At 38.4% G+C, this 25,305-nt stretch overlaps 1 long non-coding RNA gene across 1 annotated transcript in view; it reads left to right on the top strand.

Moving 5' to 3' along the window:
- Positions 1–21,824: 21,824 nt before the first annotated feature.
- The window catches only part of LOC101688182, a 52,284-nt gene continuing 48,803 nt past the window's right edge, over positions 21,825–25,305 (top strand). The window contains exon 1 of the long non-coding RNA XR_199534.2: positions 21,825–21,983. This is a non-coding gene — a long non-coding RNA (uncharacterized LOC101688182). The remainder of the gene's footprint in view (positions 21,984–25,305) is intronic.

Raw genomic sequence — 25,305 nt, 5'->3', positions numbered from 1 at the left:
AATTTAAATGGCAACAGATTATTTAGAAATAATGTTTCCTTTATATTTCATCTTTTGATTGGGGCAAAATATACATAGCATGAAATTTACCATCCTTACCATTGTTAAGTATACAGTCCAGTAGTGTTAAAAACATACTTAATTTTGGGGCACCTGGGTGGCTCAGTGGGTTAAAATCTCTGCCTTCAGCTCAAGTCATAGTCCCAGGATCCTGGGATTGAGCCCCACATAGGGTTCTCTGCTCGGCGGGAGCCTGCTTCCCCGCCTCTCTCTGCCTGCTACTTGTGATCTCTGTCAAATAAATAAATAAAATCTTAAAAAAAAAAATTCTTGGGGCGCCTGGGTGGCTCCATGGGTTAAGCCTCTGCCTTCTGCTCAGGTCATGATCCCAGGGTCCTGGGATCAAGCCCCACATCGGGCTCTCTGCTGAGCAGGGAGCCTGCTTCCTCCTCTCTCTCTGCCTGCCTCTCTGCCTGCTTGTGATCTCTGTCTGTCAAATAAATAAATAAAATCTTTAAAGAAAATTCTTAATTTTGTACCATCATCACCACCATCCATCTCCAGAACTTTTCTTATCCTGTAAAACTGAAACTCTATACCCTTAAACAATAACTCCTTACTCGATCCCCTATCCCCAGCCTCTGGCAAACACCATTCTACTCGATCTCTATAACTTGACTAATTACCTCACAAAAGTGGAATCATTCACTATTTGTCTTTTCGTGCCTGGTTTATTTATTCATTCTGCCAATCTCTGTCTTTTGTTTGGAGAGTTTAATTTACTTGCATTTAATGTAATTACTGATAACAACAGGCTCATTTCTGTCATTTTACTGTTTGTTTCCCACATCTTATAGCTTTTTCATCTCCCATGTCCTGCATTAGTCTTCTTTTGTGTTTAGTTTATTTTTTAATAACAAAACATTTAAATTCCCCTTTTATTTTCTTTTGTGTATACTTTATAGCGATTTTCTCTGTGGTTACATGGGCATGTGGTTACTTACACTCTGGTTTGAATTTATACCAGTTTAATTTCAATAAACCACAAAAACTCTGCTCCATTACAACTCCACCCCCTCTTTTAGTTGTCAATGCCACTAAATTGCATCTTTACACATTGGGTACCCCCAAACATAAATTAATGATTCTTTTAAATGCACTAATCTCTTAAATTATGTAGAAGACAAAATGTATAGTTACAAACCAAAGCGACAAAATCTTAACTTTCAAACCAGAAATTTTTAAAATGTACTAGTTTCTTAAATTATGTAGAAATAAAAAGAGGAGTTATAAATTATTGTTGCAATATTGTGAGATTTTATAATTGCTGGTGTATTGACTTTCAGTGAGTATTGTGTATTGACTTTATTTCTTCATATAACTCTGAGTTACTTTCACTGTAACTTGCAGGATTCACTCAAGCATTCTTGCAGGGCTGGTCTAGTGATAACAAACTCCCCCGCATTTGGTTACCTGGGAATGTCTTAATTCTCCCTCGTTTTTGAAGGACAGTTTTGTCAGATACAGAATTCTTTGATTGATAGTTTGTTTTTGTTTTTGTTTTTCCTTTTAGCACTTTGAATATATCTGCTCACTTTCTTCCGGTCTCCAAAGTTTCTGTTGAGAAATCTGCTGACTCGCTAAACTTATTAAAGATCACTTATAGGTAGTGAGTCACCTTTCTTTTCCTGTTGTCAAGTTTCTCTCCTTGCTTTTGTCTTTTGAAAGTTTGATGATAACCTATTGATTCTGATTTTCTGGAGAACCCTGATTAGTATACCCACCCTAGTTCCTAGGAGCTGCTCCTGGAACACATGCACAGCTGCCTAACAGAGCTAGAGGTGGAGGAGAGGTAGAGGCTACTGTGCTAAGGGCTGAAATTGATCAAAACCGTAATTTACCATACTGAATGTTGCAAGCCTTCAATAGACTCCCGAGTACCAAAGTAGTTACATCAGACAGTATTTGTCTAGGAGGGGAGACAGATACTCATGCTTGCTACTTTGCTATTTTCCCAGAAACCGAGGAATAATAGTTTTTATAACTATGGAGTCCAAATGCCCTCTTCAAGCATTCACTCTTGAATCATCTCATACTTCTTTTTTCTGAGAAGTAATGATAGACCTACTTTAAAAAAAAAAGTGGGGGGGGGCACTGAGAGACAAACTGCATTAAGGTAAACTACCCAAAGAAAACAAATTCAAATCTTCCCTTAAAAATGTTTGATTTTTCGGGCGCCTGGGTGGCTCAGTGGGTTGGGCCTCTGCCTTCGGCTCAGGTCATGATCTCAGGGTCCTGGGATCGAGTCCCGCATGGGGCTCTCTGCTCGGCGGGAAGCCTGCTTCTCTCTCTCTCTCTCTCTGCCTGCCTCTCTACCTACCTGTGATCTCTCTCTGTCAAATAAATAAATAAAATCTTTAAAAAGAAATGTTTGATTTTTCTTTCTGATTAATAAAAAAGTTGTAGAATCTTCAAGAGGCAATTGCAGTTTACATTAATCATTGACACTTTTAAAAAGATTTTATTTATTTATTTGTCAGAGAGAGAATGTGTACAAGCTGGGGGAGCAGCAGGCAGAGGGAGAAGCAGGCTCCCACTAAACAAGGAGCCTGATGTGGTACTCAATCCCAGGACCTTGGCATCATGACCTGAGCCAAAGGCAGCTGCTTAATGGATTGAGCCACCGAGATGTCCCAATCATTGGCATTTTAAAAATCCAGCCCTGAGATAAAATGTCTGCACAGTCAAAATATAATAAAATAAAATAAGAAAATGTGTTTACATATCAAATATATAACCATTTTGAAGAATGGCCTTCGTAATATTCACTTAAAATGGATTATTATAATAACAAATGCTTTGATCCAATTGGTTATATTAGTAAGGTATAGTAGATGTGACCTTGTTACAGAAAATAAACTCAAACTGTCAAAAGTAATTATTAAGGTATGTCCCTCCACACTGCATTATTCAATTGTTTTCTCTTTATTTTTTTAAATAAATAATTAATTAATTAGAAAGGGAGAGACGGCATGAGAAAGCATGAGCAGGGCAGGGGGTTGGGGGTTCAGAGGGAGAGTAAGAAACAGGCTCCTCACTGAGCAGGCAGCCTGATTTGGGGTCTGATCCCAGGACCCGGAGATCGTTATCTGAGCCAAAGCCAGTTGCTTACCTAACTGAACCACTCAGGTCCCCCATCTTCTCTTTGAATATCAAACTTGAGACTACTTGTATAAAATGGAATGTTTTGACCATACTTTTTTTTTTTTTTTCAAAAATGAATTTTTACTATGTGGAAAATCATGCTTACTCTTTCCTGTGGTGTACTGACAATCAAAGTGCTGTGTGTCTCCCTGATCTGGTCATTCAAGTCTCTCTGCTCACATTCTGTCTTCTTCACCTCCCCAAGTACTAAGTTGCTTGAACACCAGTCATTGCTGTGGATTAATCCTTTATTTTTGTGGTTTATATTTGATAATGAAATTTTATAAACTCTTCTTAATGCAAGTTCTTCAAGGGCAAGAACTATGACTTCCATTTCCTATACAAATGTCCTGCATTACCGAATAACAATCAGTATAAAATATGGCGTTGATCCAAATTACTCATCTGAGTGTTAAATTAGAGGTCAGTTTCCAGCATCGAGGAAATTAATATTTATCCCTGCTTATTGATGATAGTTGATTACAGCTTTCTTGAGCTTTATTTCCTTCCTCTTTCTGTTTGCCTGAACCAAGCATCTATAATTAAAAATTTAAGAAAGAAACAAAAAAGATATTCCAAATAACAAAGCATACAGTATTATATAGATATAAATACATCTGAATAGCTGACTAACATTCATTTAGTCTTTATCAGTTGATTTGCATTATTTCAACCCAACTTTGGTCAGTTCTCTTTTCCTCTCCTTGTAAGAAACAGAGGATGTAAAACAGAGATATCTGCCTTTCTTTTTCTTTTTCTTCCTTCCTTTCTCTCCCTCCCTCCCTTCCTCTTTTTCTCTTTCTTTCTTTCTTTCTTTACTTCCTTCCTTCCTTCTTATTGAAGTATAATCAACATAGAATGTTATATTACTTTCAGGTGTACAACATAGTGATTCCACAGTTCTATACATTACTCAATGCTCACCACTAATGTAGTCACTATCTGCCACCACACAGAGTTATTACAATATAATTGATTATATTGCCTATGCTGTACTTTTCATTCAGTGGCTTATTTACTTTGTTACTGGAAGTTTGTATCTCTTAATCCCTTTTACCTATTTTACTCATTCCTCCACTCCCATCCACCCTGGCAACCACCAGTTTGTTCCCTGTATTTAAGAGTCTGGTGTTTGTGTTTATTCATTTATTTCTTGGATTGCACATATAAATGAAATCATAAGTATTTGTCTTCCTCTGACTTAGTTCACTTGGCATAATATCTTCTAGGTCCATCTATGTTGTCATAAATGGCAAGATTTCATTCTTTTTTGTGGCTGAGTAATATTCCATTATATATATATACACATACACATATACATACATACATACCACATCTTCTTTGTCCACTCATCTATTGGTGGACATGTGAATTGCTCTTATATCTTGGCTATTGTAGATAACACTACAATAAATATAATTGTGCATATATCTTTTCAAATTGGTGTTTCCATTTACTTTGGGTAAATACTCAGTTGTTTCTCAAAAATTTAAAAATAGGAACACCTAACTAGTTTTTTTTTTAAAGATTTTATTTATTTATTTAGTTAGTTGACAGAGAGAAGACAAGTGAGAAAGGGAACACAAGCAGGAGGAATGGGAAAGAGAGAAACAGGTTTCCCACTAAGCAGGGAGCCCAATATGGGGCATGATCCCAGGACCCTGGGTTCATGGCCTGAGCCGAAGGTAGACACTTAACCAACTAGTTTTCTAGTTGTTTCTAGTGCCCCCCCGCCAACTAGTTTTCTTAGCAGACAGATAAGAAAATAGTTATTGGGGTCCAAATGGCCCATTTGGCTTCCTTTATATCCATACACTCTTCTTTTACAATCTTACTTCTCATTTCCTTATTCTTCCGAATCAAGACTGCATTCATTGTAAGTATTTGGAGACTGATGTTATCATAGCTCTGTGCTCATGTTTTCAAGTCAGCTTTGAGATTCTTGATAAGACATGCTATCAAAAGTTCAAAATATTTTTCTTATATTAATAGGCAACACAAATAAAAATTGTTCTCAAGGGTCAGAAAGACCATTACATCAATCAACTCCACACTAGAGAGAGAAAAAGAATCTATGGATGGACAAATCCACTATATTAAGACTTCATTTAGAGCTCAACTTAAAGCTCAACTTAAAAAGGGGATTTGGATATTAAAAGCAAACAGGAAGTCACATTTTTGGCAAATGTGGAGAAATTTAAATCCTGAACAGTGACAAAATTCTGCATTCACAAAAGTTGAGTGGGCTCTAAACTTGGCAAACATGCTCTTAGAGCCCCCTTTCAAAGAAGGAAAATCCTTTTAAAAGGCTAAAAGACAAAGGCATCTTGGATATTAAAATGCCTTTTTTTTTTTTTCAAAATAAAGACTGATGAGTTATGTGTAAAGGAATCAAAAACACATGGATTAAGCTTTACTTAAAACAAACATAGGTTTAAGTGTGGGGGGAAAGCTATGAGCACAGTTTGTTAAGAGCTTCCCTCAATCCCAAATATTTGCAAAAAGGGTTGCCTTTTCCAGAACACAAGTTTTCTATGTCTGGTTTGATGGTATCATTCACTAGAAATTGCCATTCACCTAGTATCCTTCTTGCCCAACTACAGCTGCCATTTGCTCTCTTGTTTGTCTTCCCCATATTATAATTGACTGTTTTCTGTGCCATGCTAATTAATGCTCATTTACAAAAGCAGACTCATAGAGCAGCAAATAGGCAGCTCCATGTTTTGAATTGGAGGCATGTTTTGTGCCTGAACAGTGCCTATAAACACTACCAGGTGCATCTTTTAGGCATTGTTTCTAGAATGGCCATCCCACAATGCTTCTGATGCCTCTCCAACCACTTGGGCTAAATTGGTTTCATGTGCCATTCACTCTAATTTTGTGGAAGGCTGGTTTTTCTCTGGCAATGGGTGACATTTTCCTGGCCCAGCAATCACATGCCTAGAAGGTTTCTACTCTTGCATGAAGGCAATTTCTGGCCAAAGGAGCCTGGCTGACATGCTAGAGGCTCAGATTCTCCAGACACACAGAGCGCAGACAGAGAGCAACTGGCGCCATGCTGCACATTCCCACCCATCTTCAGCATTCCCAACACATTAGGGTGAGTCAAAGGTCTTCCCTTTGTTTTCAACAAGTGAAATTAGGTCTCCAGGACTTAAATGCTGAGATAGAGTTCAGCTTACTGAGTAAATGGGGAGATTGGAATATAATCATCTAAGTTAAATAATGGGAATGAGGGTCTCTAACTGGAATGCACTGGAATGGCCTAGGAAGCTTTAAAAAATGTTGATGCTTGAGTCCCATGCTGCAGAGATTCTAACATAATCGGACCACTGTGTAGTCTGGGTATCTAGATTTGCTAAAGCTCTCCAGATGGGGGCTCCTGGGTGGCTCAGTGGGGTAAGCTGCTGCCTTCGGCTCGGGTCATGATCTCAGGGTCCTGGGATCGAGTCCCGCATTGGGCTCTCTGCTCAGCAGGGAGCCTGCTTCCCTCTCTCTCTCTCTCTCTCTCTTCCTGCCTCTCTGCCTACTTGTGATCTCCCTCTGTCAAATAAATAAATAAAATCTTAAAAAAAAAAAAAAGCTCTCCAGATGATTCCACTGGGCAGCCAAGGTAGAAAACCTCTTTACTAGGGCTTCAGGGTTGATTATCATAATGAAGCTAAGTATGGGGATATAGTCAGGATACTCAAAACTGGTTGCATATTAGAATCACTTGAGGAGATTTTTGAACTACGAATACTAATGCCTAAACTTACCCTCAGAATTTCTGATTTAGTTATATAATACTATAGTCTAAGCTTTATTCTAAATGTAAGATACACACACACACAATATAATATGCCCTGGTCTAAGTGTGTTCTAAGTTACTGGCCTAAGCTCTATTCTAAGTGGATATATATCTAACAGATAATATATAAAGCCTATAAATTAGCTGCTTACAATGGCAACAAGTCTATAAAACTAGTTACTTACAGTAGATACCTTCAAAATGATCCCAAGGGATCCTTGCTTATTGGTCAAGGGTGTAATCTACTCCCACATTGAATCAGGGTCGATCTGTGTGGCCAGTGAAATATTCTGGGAGTGATGGCATATGACCTTAAGGCTAAGTTATGAAATGCATTACAAGTTTCACCTTGGTCTCTTGGGTTGCTTGCTTTGGAGAAAATCAGATAGTATGCCATGGTGGACTCCCAAGCAGTCCAGCAGAGAGGACTCTGGGGACAGAAACCAACAGTAAGCACCATTTTGTCATTCATGTGAGCAAAGCACCTTGGAAATGGGTCCTCTAGTCCTAATTGAGCCATCATGTGACCACAGCCCTCAATTAAAGAAACCTGTGTTGGAAACACCAATCCAAGCTGCTTCTGCAGAAAAACCATAAAAGATGTCCTAAGCTATTAGTATTTCATGTTATTTGTTATGCAGCATTAAGATGATACTAAAATTATTCTTATTTTACAGTTGGGGAAACTGAGTCATGGAGTAGTTAATAAAAGTAATATTGTAGAGCTGTAGAGAGTATATTTGGGAACTAAATTAGGTAATTTGTTTTCAAAATCTGTACTCTTAAAAAATGATGCAATAAAGTTGCTCATGCACATTGTTTTAGATTGCTTGATGGAGAAAGTACAATGGCAATAATAAGCCAAAGAAAGTAGATTCATTCAGACATCCTACATGTTGTGCCTGCATTGCCAATTGTTTCAAAGTTATTAGACCATCAAAATGCTATCCTTCCCCTAGTCATTTCCTACACTTTCTATTCTTTCCTGTGGCCCACAGCTTTGAAGGAGTTCTCAGAAGATCATCCATTCCAGCCCTTTGGTTATTTTGGTTTGCCTTTCTTTCTTTCTTTCTTTCTTTCTTTCTTTCTTTCTTTCTTTCTTTCCTTCTTCTTTCCTTCCTTCTTTCTTTCTTTCCCAATACTGCAAAACACAGGAAGTCCATGTTGCAGATGGGTTAAAAAACATATGATCATATCTAAAATGTTTTCTGCTTTAAGTCTTTGTTTAGGTTTTACGATCTTTGAGAACTAGCTGTTTATATTTTAAAGAAATCCTTCTCTTGGTGTAGAAAAAGCCCAGATTTTAAGAGGAAGAAAGACCTTGGCCCTGTCTCTGCTGTGTAACTTTGGGCAAAGCATTGGATGCCCACTTACCACTCTCAGAGATGCTAATTAGATTGTACTTGGATGGGGGCTAGGTGTGGGGTTTTGTGAAGCCTTCTATAGAGTCCAATGTGCATCCAGAATTGCAAACTACTGCTATCGCTCCTTGTACTCTGGCTTTCCTTACTTGTTAAGTGCAGGTAATAATACTGGGGATTGGTGTTTTTTGTGAGGATTAATGATAAGTAATTCAGAAGAAGCTCTATGCATGGTGTTTGGCACTGGTATATGACGAATGTTACCCATCAGTATTTGAGGTTTGTTTTAGAAATTTTATTGTGTTATACAAAGGTTTAATACTTGCTTAGATACATCCATTCATTTATTTTCCCTAGTGAGCCCTAATGCCTTTCTATTTAGAAATCCCTTTCCATCCATAGAGCAAGTAAATTACATTTATCCCACCTGTCTGGAATTTATTTTAGCATATAAAGCAAAATGAGGCTAGGGCTTAAATTTTTTCCCAAAGAGTCCATTTTCTCTTGACATGCACTGAATCCACACCTTCCCCCATTCACTGGTAATGCCTTCTTAGTTATATATTGGGGTTTTGGGCATATACCAGCATCTATTTCTGGACCAATTACTCTTATAAATGGATCATCTCATTATTCTAGTCCTAGTTTTTTAAATGCTTAATTATTAAGGCTTTGTAACACCTTTAATATCTGTTGGATTAACACAAACATTTACCACCTTTCTTTTATTAAACATTTCTTCAATATTCTTGAATGAGGTACATTTTGAAAAAACCAAGTTCTTACCCTGCCGAAGATCCTTCAGTGATTCCTCATCAGCTTACAGAGTGATTTAATTTCTCCCTTAAGGTACCCCCGATTGAAAGAAAAGTAAATTATTTACTCAGGATCAAGGGGTATAATCCAAAGCAGTCTATCAGAAGGCCAATATTCTACTTGCCTACTGTTCTATTTTTAAAAATCGAAGCAACTTTGCAATCTATTTTCCAATACATCTACTTTTTTTTTTCAAGCACACAGTATTTTTAGAGCTGTTTTAGATTCACAGTAAAATTTAACAGAAGGTAGAGAGACACATCATTATTCCCAGAGTCCACAGTTTCCATGAGGGTTCACTCTTAGTGTTATACATTCTGTAGGTATTGACAAATATGTCATGACCTATACCCACCATTAGAGTATCATACAGAATGGTTTCATTGCCCTAAAAATCCCCTATGCTCTGCTATTCATCCCTTCCTCCTTCCTAACCCTTGGCAACTACTGATCTCTTTACTGTATCTGTAGTTTTTCCTTTTCCAGAATGTCATCTAGTTGGAATCATGCAGTTTGGAGACTTTTGGGATTGGCCTCGTCCAATCTCAAAAGTAATATATAATATTACTATGTAATACTATGTAATATTATTAGTAATATACATTTAAGTTACCCCTGTGTCTTTTCATGACTTGGTAGCTTATTTCTTTTTAGTATTACTTTTTTTTCTCCAAATAAAATAGCACTTCAGTAGCTATGATGTGTTTATCCTATTGCTTTAAGTAGTACTTGTCCCTTGTGCCTATCCTGTGTGTCCTGGGAGTAGCCCAGTTTGAAAACTAAGACTGATTGGAAAAATTCAAGTGCTGTATTATGACCTACTTATCCCTTTTTGATCTATCTCTGGTGTATCTTACAGACTCATTTTCTACTATGCCTCAGATACACTCAAAAGGCACCACTATAAAACAATTTGAAGCTCCTTAATGACAATGCTATGGATAACAATGATGATTATGATGATACGGTGGCTATATCTTTTGAGTTCTTCCTTTTTTCCATCCCAGCTACACATAGAACATGCATTAAGGCATATGGTTGTTTTAAAATAAGGGACCATAACTCCCTGGGAGACCTCGAACTAGAAGCACCTAGCTAAATCACCCCTGAATTCCTGACCCATAGAAACTATATGGGATAATAAGTGTTTAGTATTGTTTCAGGTAGCTGGATTTGGGGTAAGGTGGTGTGCAGAAATCCACAACTAATAGAGCTTATTTAACCTTCATAGTAATCTGAGATAGTTTAATTATTAATCCCCATTTTCAGAAGAGGAAACTGAGGTATAAAATGATTAATTTAGTTGTCCAAAGACACCCTCTTACCAACATACAAAATCAGGATCGGAACACAAGTGGTCTGAGTGCAGAGCCTTCGACCATATTTCACACAATGCATTCCATGTTTCCGTGCTTTTCCCCACAGTGAGTCCTCAGAACAGCTTATTCCCCCACCTCGGTTCAACCTTAACAAAGACTACAGAGGCCGAAATAGAAAACAACCAAGGGTGTTACACAAAGGGGAATTAAATTTACTTGAAAAGTCAAAGTAACCATGCTACTAAGCCTGGGAGAGCAAGGGAGAGTATATGCAGGTCATTTCATTTTACTTTCATGTGAAATTATGATAAATCATCCCTCCTTTTAGGAGCCTATTAGGTGCCTGGTACTTGGTGAATTCATCATATCTAGTTTTTACTGCCACTTTAGAGAGGACTTATTCTTGCCTTCATGTTATAACTGAGGACACTGAAAAATATTAATATATTCCATATACAAAGAAGAAGTAGATGTCACACAAAGGCCCTATTAAAAAAAAGAATGAATAACAAGAGTAGAAAGTGTCATAGAAGTACAAGAGTTAATCATCATGGGGGGAGTCCTACTGCAGTATTCAAGATAATCAAAACTGAAACAATAAATCCCTTACTAGCCAAATAAGCAGAGATTAATTTTCAGTGAAAAATCTGAATGCTGGGATATATCTCTGAAAATGGATCTCTCTTTTCTTTTCTTTTCTTTTCTTTTTTTTTTTTTTTTTAGTGTCCTGTGCAAGTAATAAATTGCTACAATATTTATGGGAAACAGTTTGATTACATGTATTAAGAATACTAAAAAGTTTGTGCCTTTGATCTAGTAATTCTATGTCTTCATATACATCCTAAAATAAGAGTCAAAGAAGTAGGCAAATACCTCCATACCAGGTGTTTATGATAACTGTATTTAGAAAAGAAGAAAAAACTGATGAAAACAAAATAAGTTAAATACCTCACAGAGAAATAATAAAATAAGTGACTGCATTCATAAGACAAAAGATTATGTGGTCCTTTGGGGAGACATTTAAAAAAATTTTAATAAAAATATTTAATGGATATTGAGACCAAAATATTCAGTCATTATAATGAAGTTGCTGAATTTAATTGAGAGATTAATTTTCATATTCTAGTGTATCTGCATTTGGGGATTATTAGTGGTGTATTAGTTTCCAATGGGTGTCCCAAAAAGTACAACAAACTGGGTGGCTTAAAACAATGTAAACCTCTGGTTTCACAGTTCTGGAGGAAGGGAGTTTGAAATCAAGGTGACAACTGAGTCATGCTCTGTTTCAAGCCTCCTTTCAAGCTTCTTCTAGTGTCTGCCACTGTCAGGCATCCCTTGGCTTATGGCTGCATCACTCCAGTCTCTGTGTTTGTCTTCTCATGTCTTCTCCCTGCCTTGCCTCCTCATAAGAACACTAGTCATATGAATTAAGAACCCAGTCTACCCCAATGTGATTTCATTGTAACTAATCACATCTGCAAAAACCCTGTTTCCAAACAAGATCACATTCCGAGGTGCTAGAGGTTAAGACTTTAACATATCTTTTTCTTTTTCTTTTTCTTTTTTTTTTTTTTTTTTTTGAGGGGGAGGGAACAATCCAACCCAATACAAAATGAAGATATATGATACAAGACATAGTCACTGATCTTGGTTCACTGAAGAGTTGGGATAATAGGTATTGGTCCAGAGATGTCCTCAATCATCTCCTGTTATTGTCCTGAAAGAATCTGGGTGGCAGTTAGCCCGGCTGTTAAAAGGCATCCACTCTTATGTGGTATCAATAGTTGTTGTGCAACTAGTCCAGCATCTGTGTCCTTGCTTTGCCTTACTTTGGATTCTGGCATCTTTGTTTATAAGCCTTTGAACACTCAGTTAATTAGATGAAAAAGTGAGACCACACATCCACTGTCATTGCAAATCAAGAAAAGGACACATACACATACATACTCATGCCTCTCAGCCTTTTAAAACATGAGATTTAGGGCACCTGGGTGGCTCAGTTGGTTAAGCGACTGCCTTCAGCTCAGGTCATGATCCTAGAATCCCTGGATCAAGTCCCACATTGGCTCCTGGCTCTGCAGGGAGTCTGCTTCTCCCTCTGATCTTCTTCCCTCTCATGCTCTCTCTCACTCTCTCTATCAAATAAATAAATAAAGTCTTTTAAGAGAACAGTGTGGAGATTCCTCAAGAAATTAAAAATAGAACTTCCCTATGACCCTGCCATTGCACTACTGGGTATTTACCCCAAAGATACAGATGTAGTGAAAAGAAGGGCCATCTGTACCCCAATGTTTATAGCAGCAATGGCCATGGTCGCCAAACTATGGAAAGAACCAAGATGCCCTTCAACGGACGAATGGATAAGGAAGATGTGGTCTATATACACTATGGAGTATTATGCCTCCATCAGAAAGGATGAATACCCAACTTTTGTAGCAACATGGACGGGACTGGAAGAGATTATGCTGAGTGAAATAAGTCAAGCAGAGAGAGTCAATTATCATATGGTTTCACTTATTTGTGGAGCATAACAAATAGCATGGAGGACATGGGGAGTTAGAGAGGAGAAGGGAGTTGGGGGAAATTGGAAGGGGAGGTGAATCATGAGAGTCTATGGACTCTGAAAAACAATCTGAGGGGTTTGAAGGGCAGGGGGGTGGGAGGTTGGGGTACCAGGTGGTGGGTATTATAGAGGTCACGGATTGCATGGAGCACTGGGTGTGATGAAAAAATAATGAATACTGTTATGCTGAAAATAAATAAATTTAATTTTTAAAAAATGAGATTTACACATATTGATAGTGTCTCCATCAATTCTTCCCCTTCATGCTGCACAAATTCTTAGTAAACCTAAAGGCTTTAGTACACATGAAACCATTTCTGTAAATTAATATCCTATTTTAAAAGAGGGCTTTTAAATACACAAGCCCTTCCCTAGTTCCCCTTCCTGACAATAGAGAATATCTCAAGTTATTTGTAATTTGAAGGACCCCTCAGACCTTCACGGAGTTTATGATAATCAAAATGAGTATTATTCTTTGCTACTGTGGTGTGGATGTTTATCCATCGCATGACAAGTTAAAATGGTTTGTACATACTTTAGAGAATAACAAGAGTGGTTATCTAGGGTAAATGTGAATGAAGGCAATGTTTCAAAAAGACATCGAGACCCAACACAATTTAAAAGATTTCTTTCTTTAGAGAGTATGACTGGAGTAGAGGGTCTTACATAAGTCATCCTACCGAATCTTCTTGAGGTTATTGTGCCAAAGCAATCAACAAATTGAGTTCCTCTACCACGTACAATAGCATACAACAGACAAGAACCTTCTTAATGAAATACCTCTTTTTATGAAAAACCTAAAGAATTACCTGCTTTTCACTGTGTCCTCCACTTCACATTGCTTTGCTTCCAGTGTCCTCCTACACTTTTAAATGAAAAACTTTGGAGAAAAACTTTGAGAACTTCTAAGGCCATTTATGCTTTGGCCCCTAACTCAGTTGTATGCCTCATTTCCTACTTCTCCCATCCTTCATTTGCATGCTCCAATCTACAGGATGTTCTGCCATTTCTAAAATAGGAACTGTGAATGTCTATGTCGTTTTCCAAACCACTCCTTCTGGTTAAAATGACCACAACTTTTCTATGACGAAGGGGGAGAAAGCAAATTATCCATTAAAATGAAAAATGTTCTATCTCTGTAAAACTTTTATTGAATTCCACAGAATTAGCATTTTTTTGTTGTTGTTGAACATTTTAGAGTGGGTCTAAGTGAAAAGAAAAAGTTCTCCACCAATTCCTCTGATCCTTGATTCTATTCCCAAGAGATAACCTTTTGCATTTAGATCTGTTGTTTATTGCCACATTTCTAAGTAAGGTTGATTCGTCACTGTTCAGCATTATTTTTTGACCACTGCTATGAAAGAGGAGGATTTAGCTCTTATACTTTTTCCTATTTCCCTGAAGGTCCTAAATTTTTTCAGGTAGATTTTTGTTATTTTTGTTATTTTTTTAGATTCATCTACTATTTTTATGACTTTAATATGTGTAAAGCGTCTACTTTCAGTCGCATCAACATTAAGCACTATATCTTAAACCACCCGTTTGTAAAGTGAAGAATTAGGACTTGAACAAGGACTTACAAGCTGGATGAGCCCTGGTAAACCACTGGGACTTTAACTTGTGACTCCGAAGGGCCACACTCTAGGAAAAGCAGTGAGCCAGAAATAGGATGCAACTGAAATTCAGCTCTGGAAACATCTCAGTCCTTCAGAAGTGGACACAAATCCTCTCTAGAAAGACATAACATTGTCCTAGGACTCAAATTAATTCTGTAATTTTTCATAAACAATGTCTAGCACACAAACCAAAAAACACCAGAAATAAGAGAAACAATAATTGATAGAGGAAGAGGAAGAAGAAAGAAGAAGGAGGAGGAGGAGGAGGAGGAGGAGGAAGGGGAGGAGGGGGAGGGGAGGAGGGGAAGGGGGAGGAGTAGGGGGAGGAAGGGAGAGGAGGAAGATAAGGGGGAGGAGAATACCACAAGGATGCAGAAATAATTATCACACACAAACTTTAAAATAATTGTGCTTGATATGTTCAAGGAATTAAAAGACAAGACTGAGAATTTTAGCAGAGATATGGAAACCATAAAGAAGGAAAATCAATAAAGAGCACTTAGAATGTTTTGATTGAAAAATATCGCTTACTATAAAATCAACTAATATGATTGGACGTAAAATAGATTCTGTGGCTTTAAATTTGTGCCACTCAAGTTGAAATGAAAGAACAAGAATAAATGAGACCTCTTTTCTTTCACCATATGTGAATCTTTTTCACCACACTTGAATTCCTCTAAACCATGCGAATGTTTGTTTGCTTCATATTTAGATTATAATTAGTTTATTGGTTCTTCCTATAGTTTTTAATAGTCATTTTTTTGCCCTGTTTTTGTTGAGAATAGAAATATAAGTCACCTCTACTATATGAATGAGATATTCCAACTTATTAATTGCATCATGAAATTAAATGCACAGTATTTTCATTTTGAAATGATCTTTTTTTTCAGATGAACAGATATTCATGTTGGAACTTGGACCTGATGTTTTCTTTGTCTGCTGCATGGTTACCTCCCAGTAATTCTTTTGTACACTCAAATTAGCTCCCCTTTTCTTCAACTCCGTGATATTTTTGTGTATTCTTCTCCTGTATTGCTAGTTTATTCTCACACAACTTTTACAGTTATGGTGCATGGGTGTTAAACTTTCTAAATCTTTGCATTTCTGAAGATTCAGAATGCAGACTTCTAGACCATCTTATTATCTAAACTACTTTGGGATTTTAACATAACGTGTCTGGTTTTGCTGTTTTTTTTTTTTTTCATTTTTAGTCCAGCACTTAATCTGAAGATTGATGATATTACGATATTACAACTTTTAGTTCTTAGATCATTTCTTTCTTTCATTCTCTCCCTCCCTCTCTCTAATTTTCTCTCTTCCTCCCCCCGCCCCCGATTTCTTTCTCTTTCCTTCTCTCTCTCTCTCCCCCCCCTTCTCCTTCCCTCTCTCTTTTATTTTGGAATTTTTATTAACCAGATGTTGGACCTATTAAATTCATCTTTGAAGTCTCATCAGTTTTCTTAATTTTAATTTCTTTATCTTCCTATTTTCTTCTGCCCTTCTTTGCTTCTTCTTATTTAACAATATTTTTAATACTTTTGTTTTCTGAATTTTTCTTTTTGTCAGAGAATTGTATTCATAATCTAAAATGCAATGTTATCTCCAATCACTATCACAGTAAAATGCAAAAAGGAAACACTTTCTATTTCTCTTCTCTTATCTTTTTTCTGTCATTTGTGCTATATATCATTTGTAGCATTTATTCTTATCACTACTTGTTTTTTTGTTGTTGCTTTTCATAAAATCTGTTGATTCTTAATTATCTAGCTATATTTTTGAAGATTACATATTGTTTCAAATATTACATATTGTTACACATTAGGAAACATCAATTTTCTCTGCCATTATTTAGCTTTCTGTTTAAACCCATATAAAATTTTATAATCTCAGTTCCTCTCTAGATAATGCATTCCGTGAAAGCAGAAATAGTGTCTAATTCATTTTTTATAATCAATAGCAAACAACTGCATGGGTCATAGTGAAGACTTAATAAATTAAAAACTAAATAAATAAGAATAAAAGCTTTGTAATCTCCCCCACAAACTTCCTAAATGCAATAGAATAAATGCTTTTGGAAATTTGATTGTGCTAAATTACAGATTGACTTGAAACCCACCTTTGGTTATTTCTCTTTCTTCTGACTATTGGAAGATAAAGTATAATTTGCTTTAAATTTTAATTAACTGAATCCTTATATTCTTTTTGAAAAATATTCCACCTGCCCTACTAAGAGCCTGCATTTAAAAACAGGAGAGGTCTTGAGTTCTTATATTTTTGTTCCAAAGAGAAAACCATTTGGTGAATGCCTTACGAAGAATGGCATCTAAAAGAATCAATAGACAAATTGGGAAACTCTAGAATACCTGTGATATCATTTTTTTTTAGTCACAAATATTAAACATAAAATATTTAAATATTTTTCACCTCATGGGGCACTTGGTTGGCTCAGTCAAATATCTGTCTTCAGTTCATGTCATAATCCCAGGGTCCGTCCTGGGATCAGAGCCCCACACTGGAGTCCCTGCTCCATGAGGAGTCTGCTTCTCCCTCTGTATCCTTTCCTACTCTCCACCTCAAATAAACAAGTGAATAAAATCTTTTTTAAAATGTTTTCACCTTATGAATTAATTTTCACGCTTATTTAATGTAAAACTATTTCCAGATACACGAAAATGAATTTGGGGGAAATTCCATGGATATAATTTCCTTAATTATATAAACAATCCCCCCATCTATCAACAATTTATAGACATTAAAAGTTGTTCTTAAGGGACACAAAATCTCATGATTCAGAAAATCTAGATAAATTATTTTAACTTTGGCGAGTAAGACACCTTTCTCAACTCTTTTAAAAAGATTTACAATCATAACAATTTAAGTTGAATTTTCAGAAATTCCACTAAGAATATCAAATCTTATTAAGAGAGAAGAGTTAGAAAGAGGGAGCTAATACTAGTAGACTTGAGAGAATGAAACCTAGAATATTCTTGCTTTAGCCATGAGGCAGTCTACTGTGCTGCGCCAGGTGAGGCTCTCATGAGTGCTGTTTCCTTAGTGATCAGGGCTTGTCCCTTCTACTCACGCTCCTTTTAGGTCACCAAAGTCATCTTTCCTACTTGAAAAACAACCATTTATGTGAAGAGTAGGTCATAAATTAGGTGAAGAACAAAGTATAAACCTTAGTTTTAGACCAATAGTTCTCAAACTCCAACATGCATCAAGCTCACCTGGGCTCATTAAAACAAATTGTTGCCTTTCCTTCCACCCATCCATCCCCAAATTCCTGATTCAAGAGGTCTGGTGTAGGGCCCAAGAATTTGTATTTCCAGCATGTTCTCTGGTGTTGCTGCTGCTGCTGCTGCTGTTGATAGGGGATTACATTCTGAGAACCAGTGTATTGGAGTCTATCAACATGACAGATTCAGACAACACCTGAGTTTGAAACATTGTCCCCTGAGATCTCTGAATGAGTAATAGATTTCTAGGAGGCCATTCAATAGACAGGTTAGAAATTAGAGGAAAAGGTCAGGTTTGGAGATAAGAATTTGGATGTCAGCATATAAGGAACAACATCAATAAAGCCATGGGGATGGATAAGATTGTTTAGGAAAAATATAGACAGTGAAAATACATTGAAAAGGGAAGGAAAATAACTAATCTTCCCCCAAAATTATTTTCATCATGTCACTTTTTAAACAAAAACTATAATTGCTTCCTATTTTTGGCTCTGTGGTTCTCAAACTCTTTAATACAATATCTAGATTTTAGAGTGATCTTTGTAGATACAATAAATAAAATAAAAGATATAAAAAATAAAATAAAATGCTTATACATTTAATTATAGTATAATATTTGGGATATGTTTGCTACTATAAAATAATCATAGCTAATACCAACTGGTGGCTTCTTCTGTTCAAGTACTATTCCAAAATCTACCTAGCTAGCTAGATGATAGATAGGTAGATACATACATACATACATACATACATACATACATAAACACATAGAAAAATATACATTTAATTCCATGAAGTGGGTACTATTATTATTACTGCCATTATTCTCACCATCCTCTTCCCATTTTGTATATGAGAAAACTAAGGCACAGGTACATAAAACAACTTGAAAGTCATATACTGGTGAGAGGTGGAGCTGGGATTCAATTTAATCTTTTTTTAAAAAGATTTTATTTATTTATTTGACAGAGAGAGAGATCACAGGTAGGCAGAGAAGCAGGCAGAGAGAGAGGGGGAAGCAGGCTCCCTGCTGAGCAGAGAGCCCGATGCAGCCCGAGACCATGACCCGAGCCGAAGGCAGAGGCTTAACCCACTGAGGCACCCAGGTGTCTCAATTCAATTTAATCTTACTCTTATTCTAAGGTGTGTGTTCCCAGTTATTCTACTCAACAGTTGCCATATCTGGATGTAATAAATATATGTAACATACTAGAGCCCCAAGCATAAGCCTTCCTTAAAAACAAAGTACAAAGCTAGCCATCAGACTTCAAATGGGTGAATGGCTCTTTGACTTCTAATGTCTTTTCGAATTAGCCTAGAAAACCATCATCAGCAATCACTGGACGTCAAAACACAGGATGGGGTTAAACCAACAAGCTGAAAATGAAACACTACTTAGAAACACCACTTACCATGAAATAATGTTATCTCCTAACTTACGTCTATACACTAACTAAAAATGAAACCACACCATTCTATACTAGTTGTGAAATAGCTTGTCCAGCTGGGGGTTCTCCAGTGTTCCTCAAGATTGTACCAGAGTCAAGCATCCATCTTATCACTGTAGACGCTTCTGCCTAAATTTCAAAGCCCATGTATACTTGGCCACATGGTAACTATGGATTCACCTGGGTCTGCTATTCTCCCAAGATTATCTCCACTCCAGTCAGGAAGGTTCTTTTGTTGGTTTGTTTTTAATTCTGGATTCTGTTTGTTTGATTAAGTGATCATTTTTCACCGACCATGAACAGAATGGCCTCTTTCCAATGATTGTTGCCCTCAAGGCTGTTCAGAATGGAATCTGTTTCAAAGACTATGTCAGGTCCTACTTTCTCCTACACATCCCCTTAGGGGTCTGATTCCATTTATGTATCTCCAATCCTAAATATCATCATTGTGAATCACTCAAGTTAGATCTTATTGCCTAATTGGTCACTTGTAGGAGTGTTCTTTCCCCAGCAAAATGGGAGGCACTTTGAGGGTCTGGACCAAGGCTCACTTCTTTATACACAAAGGAGTTATTAGCACCAGGCTGAGTGCACACTCTACAGATAACTTTCATCTGTTTAATTTTCCCCAAGTGTATGAAGTTGGGTGCTTATCTGTTCATTTTGCTTCTTTCTGCCTTGTCCAAAATATCAGGACAAAGAAAGCTACTGAAACCCAGTTACTTAAAGAACAGATTAAGTAAGTGGAAAGCTATTTTATTAATTCTAAAAAAAAAAAAATGCTTAAAGTAATTAATAGGCCAAGTGAAAATTACTATTCTAAATGAAACGAGTTTATAACAAATATCTGGATTCTAAACAATACTTCATACTATTAAAAATGTTTTCAAGAAGGAGAAATCTTCTTCAAAAAATGTATGAGATTAAATAGAATTTTATTCGTCTATTTAAGAGTAACAGAATCTTAGTCATGCTCTGTCACTGAATCTGGATGACTTAAGGGTCACTGGAATTTGGTGCTAATAGAAAAGATGGCGCATATGGTGAACAGAAAATGAAGGCGCCTTATGTTTACCAAATGTTACAAAATAGAGAACTTCAGTCCAATTCTTGAAATGCTTCCTTATTATTCACACTGTGTTAGAAAGGGCCACACTAGCTATTCTCAACAATTTCAAAGTGTTGCAATCATGGTGGCTTTGTTGATACTGACCTAGAGGGTTTGAGGCAGTTAATTTGCTTCCAGCTGTTTCTTTTTATTGTGGTGACTATGATGCTGAAAATACTTCTGCTTAAACTGAATGAATGAAACCAAGATGTTAAATCATTGATATGGGTTGTCAATAAACAACTTTGTTCTCCCGTCCCACTTACCTTTTTACATTCTAGCTGTCCTGCAAATCGACTTCTGGGTTTTCTCTCATGTTTCTGTTTACTTTTGTCATTCTCTGAGACGCATAGGAAGCAACAACTGGAACTATTATTCTGGACTGATTTCTGATTAACCACAAATATACAGTTAAATGGAGGCAGTGAGAACAGAGGTAAACAATTTCAAAGGGGACAGGTCAGATACTACTTCCTTAATGAAAGATTTCCTCAGCGTTGCAGTCTGGAACATTCTCTCCTGGATATAAACCCCCACATTGCCTATTTGATAGAGTTTCTGGCAACCATTTGGTATTTTAAAATTAATTTTCTATCTACCTATGACTTGTTTCTTCAATAGATATTTCCCTTCAGATATTTAACTTCTTAATGTTCCAAAATGCTTGCCACGTACCCTGCCTTCAGGGCAGCACACATACAGTAAATACAGTTGAATAGAAGATCTTAAACAAGGGTTTTGTTTCACCCAACAGACATTCCTACAATTTGGCATATAACTTGAAATTTCTTTAATTAAATCATATGTTAAATACATATGGATGCTCTTATTCACTTTAAGATTTATTTATTCATTTTAGGGAGATAGAGAGAGCATCAGCACAAGGGGAAGAGAGAGAGGGGGAGAGAGAATCACAAGCAGACTCTGAGCTGAGCACAGAGCCCATCACGGGGCTTGATCTCACGACCTTGAGATCATGACCTGAGCTGAAATCAAGAGTTGGATGCTTAACTGACTGAGCCACCCAGGGGCCCCAGGATGTTCTTATTTAAAGGATTTATAGCCTCCAATCAGTCATGTGTGAACCAGCCGGTTCTAAGACAATGTCTGCAACAATGCAGTGAAGTGTTTGCAGCCTCTAGAAATGAAGGAACAATGTCCTCTCTTGGCAAGGGGTCTGAGCTAGCTCCGTGGAGTCACAGGTAGAAAGCAAATTTGGAAAGTTGTGCCGCCAATATGCTTCAGCTGGAGAAAAATCTGTCGTAAGATCCTTATCAGACATCCTTTTATTGTCTCCCTAACAATGGAGAGCGGTTCCACCAGCAGTCATTTTGCATGCCTTTCTGAGCAGAGCAGAGGCTGCCAAAGCACAAGAAGAAGAAGAACACAGGTTCCCCCACTGTCTGAAAGTAGAGCGTTTCTACGAAGGTCTCGAAAACTGAACTGGCAAAAGGCAAAGAAGCAGTTAACGTCTCATGAAAGGGAAAATCCTCTTTGGGTTTCTACTGGTTCGTGAAAACAGGTACTAAAATAGGTCCTTTGTAAACGCGGAGAGGCATAAAGCAAACTTTCCAATAGAGGGGGAAGCCTGTCCGGGGTGTACAGAAGGGGAGGGCACCGGGCAGGAAGGGGATGGGGAGCTACCAGGGTCATGATGAAACTGTAGGGACAATGATGAGGATATTGTCTAGTTCGAGCCCATCCTACTTCCTCTATTCATTTTAAGCCATTTGAAATAAGGTGGATGTCCGATGTGTTAAAAACTGTAAGAGTTTTTGTTGTTGTTGTCGTTGTTGTTTTGGCTAATAATCTGCCTAGAGGACTCTTGTTCCAACCATAACTCTTTGATGACAACTTGTCAGGAAAGCTAAAAGTGGAAAAACTGAGCCCGGGAGAGAGAAACTCTCAAACCAGGATAAATTTTGGTTTTGATACCTGTATGGTGCTAAAGCATCAAGGTCCCCTCTTCTATTTTGTGGGCTCACAGCTCATTTATAACAAGAAGACCTCAGTGCTTCTTGTGCAATTTGCTGGGGGGTCTGCAGGCAGCACTGACCTGATAGCCAACCTCTGGCCTCTAACCCCAGCAAGGAAGGACCTGCTGAGCCACAATAATACTGCCCCTCGATGGTGTGCCTTCTTGCCAGTATGTCCGTGTAGGCACTGCACGTGGTCCTTCTTGCTCTAGTTCTAGTGAAGCTTGTCGTTTACTCTCGATGATCACAGGAAGAGAAGGAGAGTACGTTACACATGTTTCTAGTTTCGGAATTTTTTAAAAATTTATTTAAGCTGGGGAGGGGCAGAGAGAGGGAGAGAAGCAGACTCCCTGCTGAGCACAGAGCCCTACCCAGGGATCGATCCCGGGACCCTGAGATCATGACCTGAGATGGCATCCAGAGTCAGCTGCTTCACTGACAGAGCCACTCAGATGCCCCTACCTTAAGGATTTTTAATCAACTAGGCAAATAGCAGAATTATTTGTTTCACTGTGTTTCAGCTCTTTCTGAATAATATTTGTTAAACAGAGTAGGGGCTGGACCCTCAAATATAAAGGTTAATAAGTTGGTCTGAGGCCCCTGTGGACTCCTGTTTCCATGAGCCAGCGTTGCTACAGTGTGGCAGGTGCGACAGCAAGTGGGTTTTCACCAGGAGCTGTGGGGGAGGGGCGTGCGGCCAGGTGCAGGGAGGGAGGACTGCACTTAGGGATGACTTCCTGTGCTCATAGCCTTTCTTTCTCCATCCCCGAAGGGCCAGGTTTGTTTTGTTTTGTTTTTAATAGAAGGTTCTTTTTTTTAAAGATTTTATTTATTTGATACACAGAGAGAGAGAGAGAGAGTACAAGCAAGAGGAGCAGCAGGCAGAGGGAAAAACAGTCTTTCCACCAAGCAAGGAACCTGATATGGGACTCGATCTCAGGACTCTGGGATCGTGACTTGAGCCAAAGGCAGTGCTTAACTCACTGAGCCACCCAGATGCCTGAGACTGGGGTAAAGACAAAGCAGACCAAGAGTCCGATAGGAGATACAGGAGATTATTTACTTAGTAAAACAGTATTTCAGTGCTTGACCCTTACTTTTAGATCAACTAACTGCTCACCAACCTTCTCATCGCATCTCTCTTTCCTCTTGGCTTTCTTCCCTTGTAGATTGCTTGTCTGTCTCTTCTCTCCTTGTCTTGTGGAGTGGAGACAACCCTGAACCAAAAATGCTGAGATTAAATAAAATGACAAAAACACAGAGCTCTGTCCAGGTGACTTCTGGAAGTTCTGATTTGCACCTTTGGAGATTTTCTTTGTCTTAGGGTGAATCTTTCTGTCCTTTTCTCACTGGTGAGAGGGTGCAATTGCTTAGATAGGTACTGGGGATAAGAGATTTGGCTGTAGCCTACAAAGCGAGTCAGACAGAGTCACAGAACTGGGAATATTGGCTGACTCCTCTTAGAGACCTGACTTTCTCTGTCCCAGGCCTTGGCATGTTTGTTGCTAGTTTGTCACAAGGGTGAGAATAAAAATCACCTTGTTTCAAATTCTGATGCTCATGCTATTGGATCCAATGTCCTAACCACGTTGGAAAGGGTCCCACTAGGACTTGGATGGTAAGTAGTGTTGTCGACTGGTCCTCATCCTTTTTAGGCACAGGAAGAGTGGCTAGAAGAAAGCAGGGCTGCTGCCATGCTTGGGTGAGCGGCCAGGGCTATGCAAGCTGCCCTGTGAGTCTTTCCAACAAATGTCCCTGAGGCAGCCATCCTGTGTCCTGCCTGGTTAGTGGGAGTGGAGATAGAGAGCTCGGAAGGGTGTGGATGAGACACTGCAACAGACTGAAGGTTTGTGTCCCCCAGAATTAAGGCAGTGGAAGCCTAATCCCATTGTGATGGCATCTGGACGTGGAACCTGTGGGAGGCAATCAGATCACAAGGATGGAGCCCTCATTAGGAGTCTCCTAATAAGAAGAGGCCGGCAAGCTCGCTAGCATTCTTCCCATCGCCTTCCGACAAGAAGTCGGCTGTCTGCAACCCAGAAGGAGGCTTCCACCAGATACAGCATGTGCCAACACCTTGATCGTGGACCTCCCCATCTCTAGAACAGTGAAAAGTGAATCCTGTTGTTTATAAGCCACCAGCCCATGCGATTTTGTTAGCACAGCCCTAGCTAAGGGACGGACAGAGAAGTGACCGCATCAATCACAGGCATCAGAGCAGAGATTCATGCAGGACGGATCTCCAGGCTGCCGTAGGCTCCAGAAGACACAGCCATGCCTGGCCTCTTTTCTCAGATGCTAGGTGAGCCTGTCCTTCCCACTAGTATATCTGCAGAAAGAAACCCTCATCTCGGCCTTCCCTGACTAGTCTCAGTAACCAGAGGGGAGGTATGCCACTGGCTAAGCAGAAAACATATCCCTAGAACCTCCCGTGTTGGCTTGAGGGATACACAGAGGACCCTGGAAGCCGGAAGAAGCTGAATCTGGCAGGATAGACAGACATAGAAACACACAATTTCTGTGTGATCTGTACCAGGACACCCAACAGCCAAAGCAGCTGTTGATGGAAATGTGCATTGGTTTATTTGGATTTTGTGGATTCAGCTTACATTACCCAACTGAGCATATGCTCAAGACTTTCCCTGCCTTTTCTCTCTTTCTTTTTCTCTCAGTATTGCGTGCTTGCTGAGAGAGAACTTAGTTCTTGGTTTTGGACAGTGGTTGACAGGTGACACAAAGCAAAATTAACAGACAGAAGTATGGGGTGAGCCAAACCAGACAATTAAGGAGTTGCGTCAGAGGAGCTGAGGGAAGAAGATGGAACTGTGGGCCTGTGTGCTCCGTCTGACTGACCGAGAGCCACTTCGA

The sequence above is a fragment of the Mustela putorius genome, unplaced genomic scaffold (genome assembly GCF_011764305.1).
Source record: "Mustela putorius furo isolate JIRA1106 unplaced genomic scaffold, ASM1176430v1.1 tig00003870_pilon_pilon_pilon, whole genome shotgun sequence".
Taxonomy (NCBI): Eukaryota; Metazoa; Chordata; class Mammalia; order Carnivora; family Mustelidae; genus Mustela; species Mustela putorius.
The sequence above is the reverse complement of the archived record's forward strand: the minus strand, read 5'-3'. Positions and strand labels throughout refer to the sequence as shown.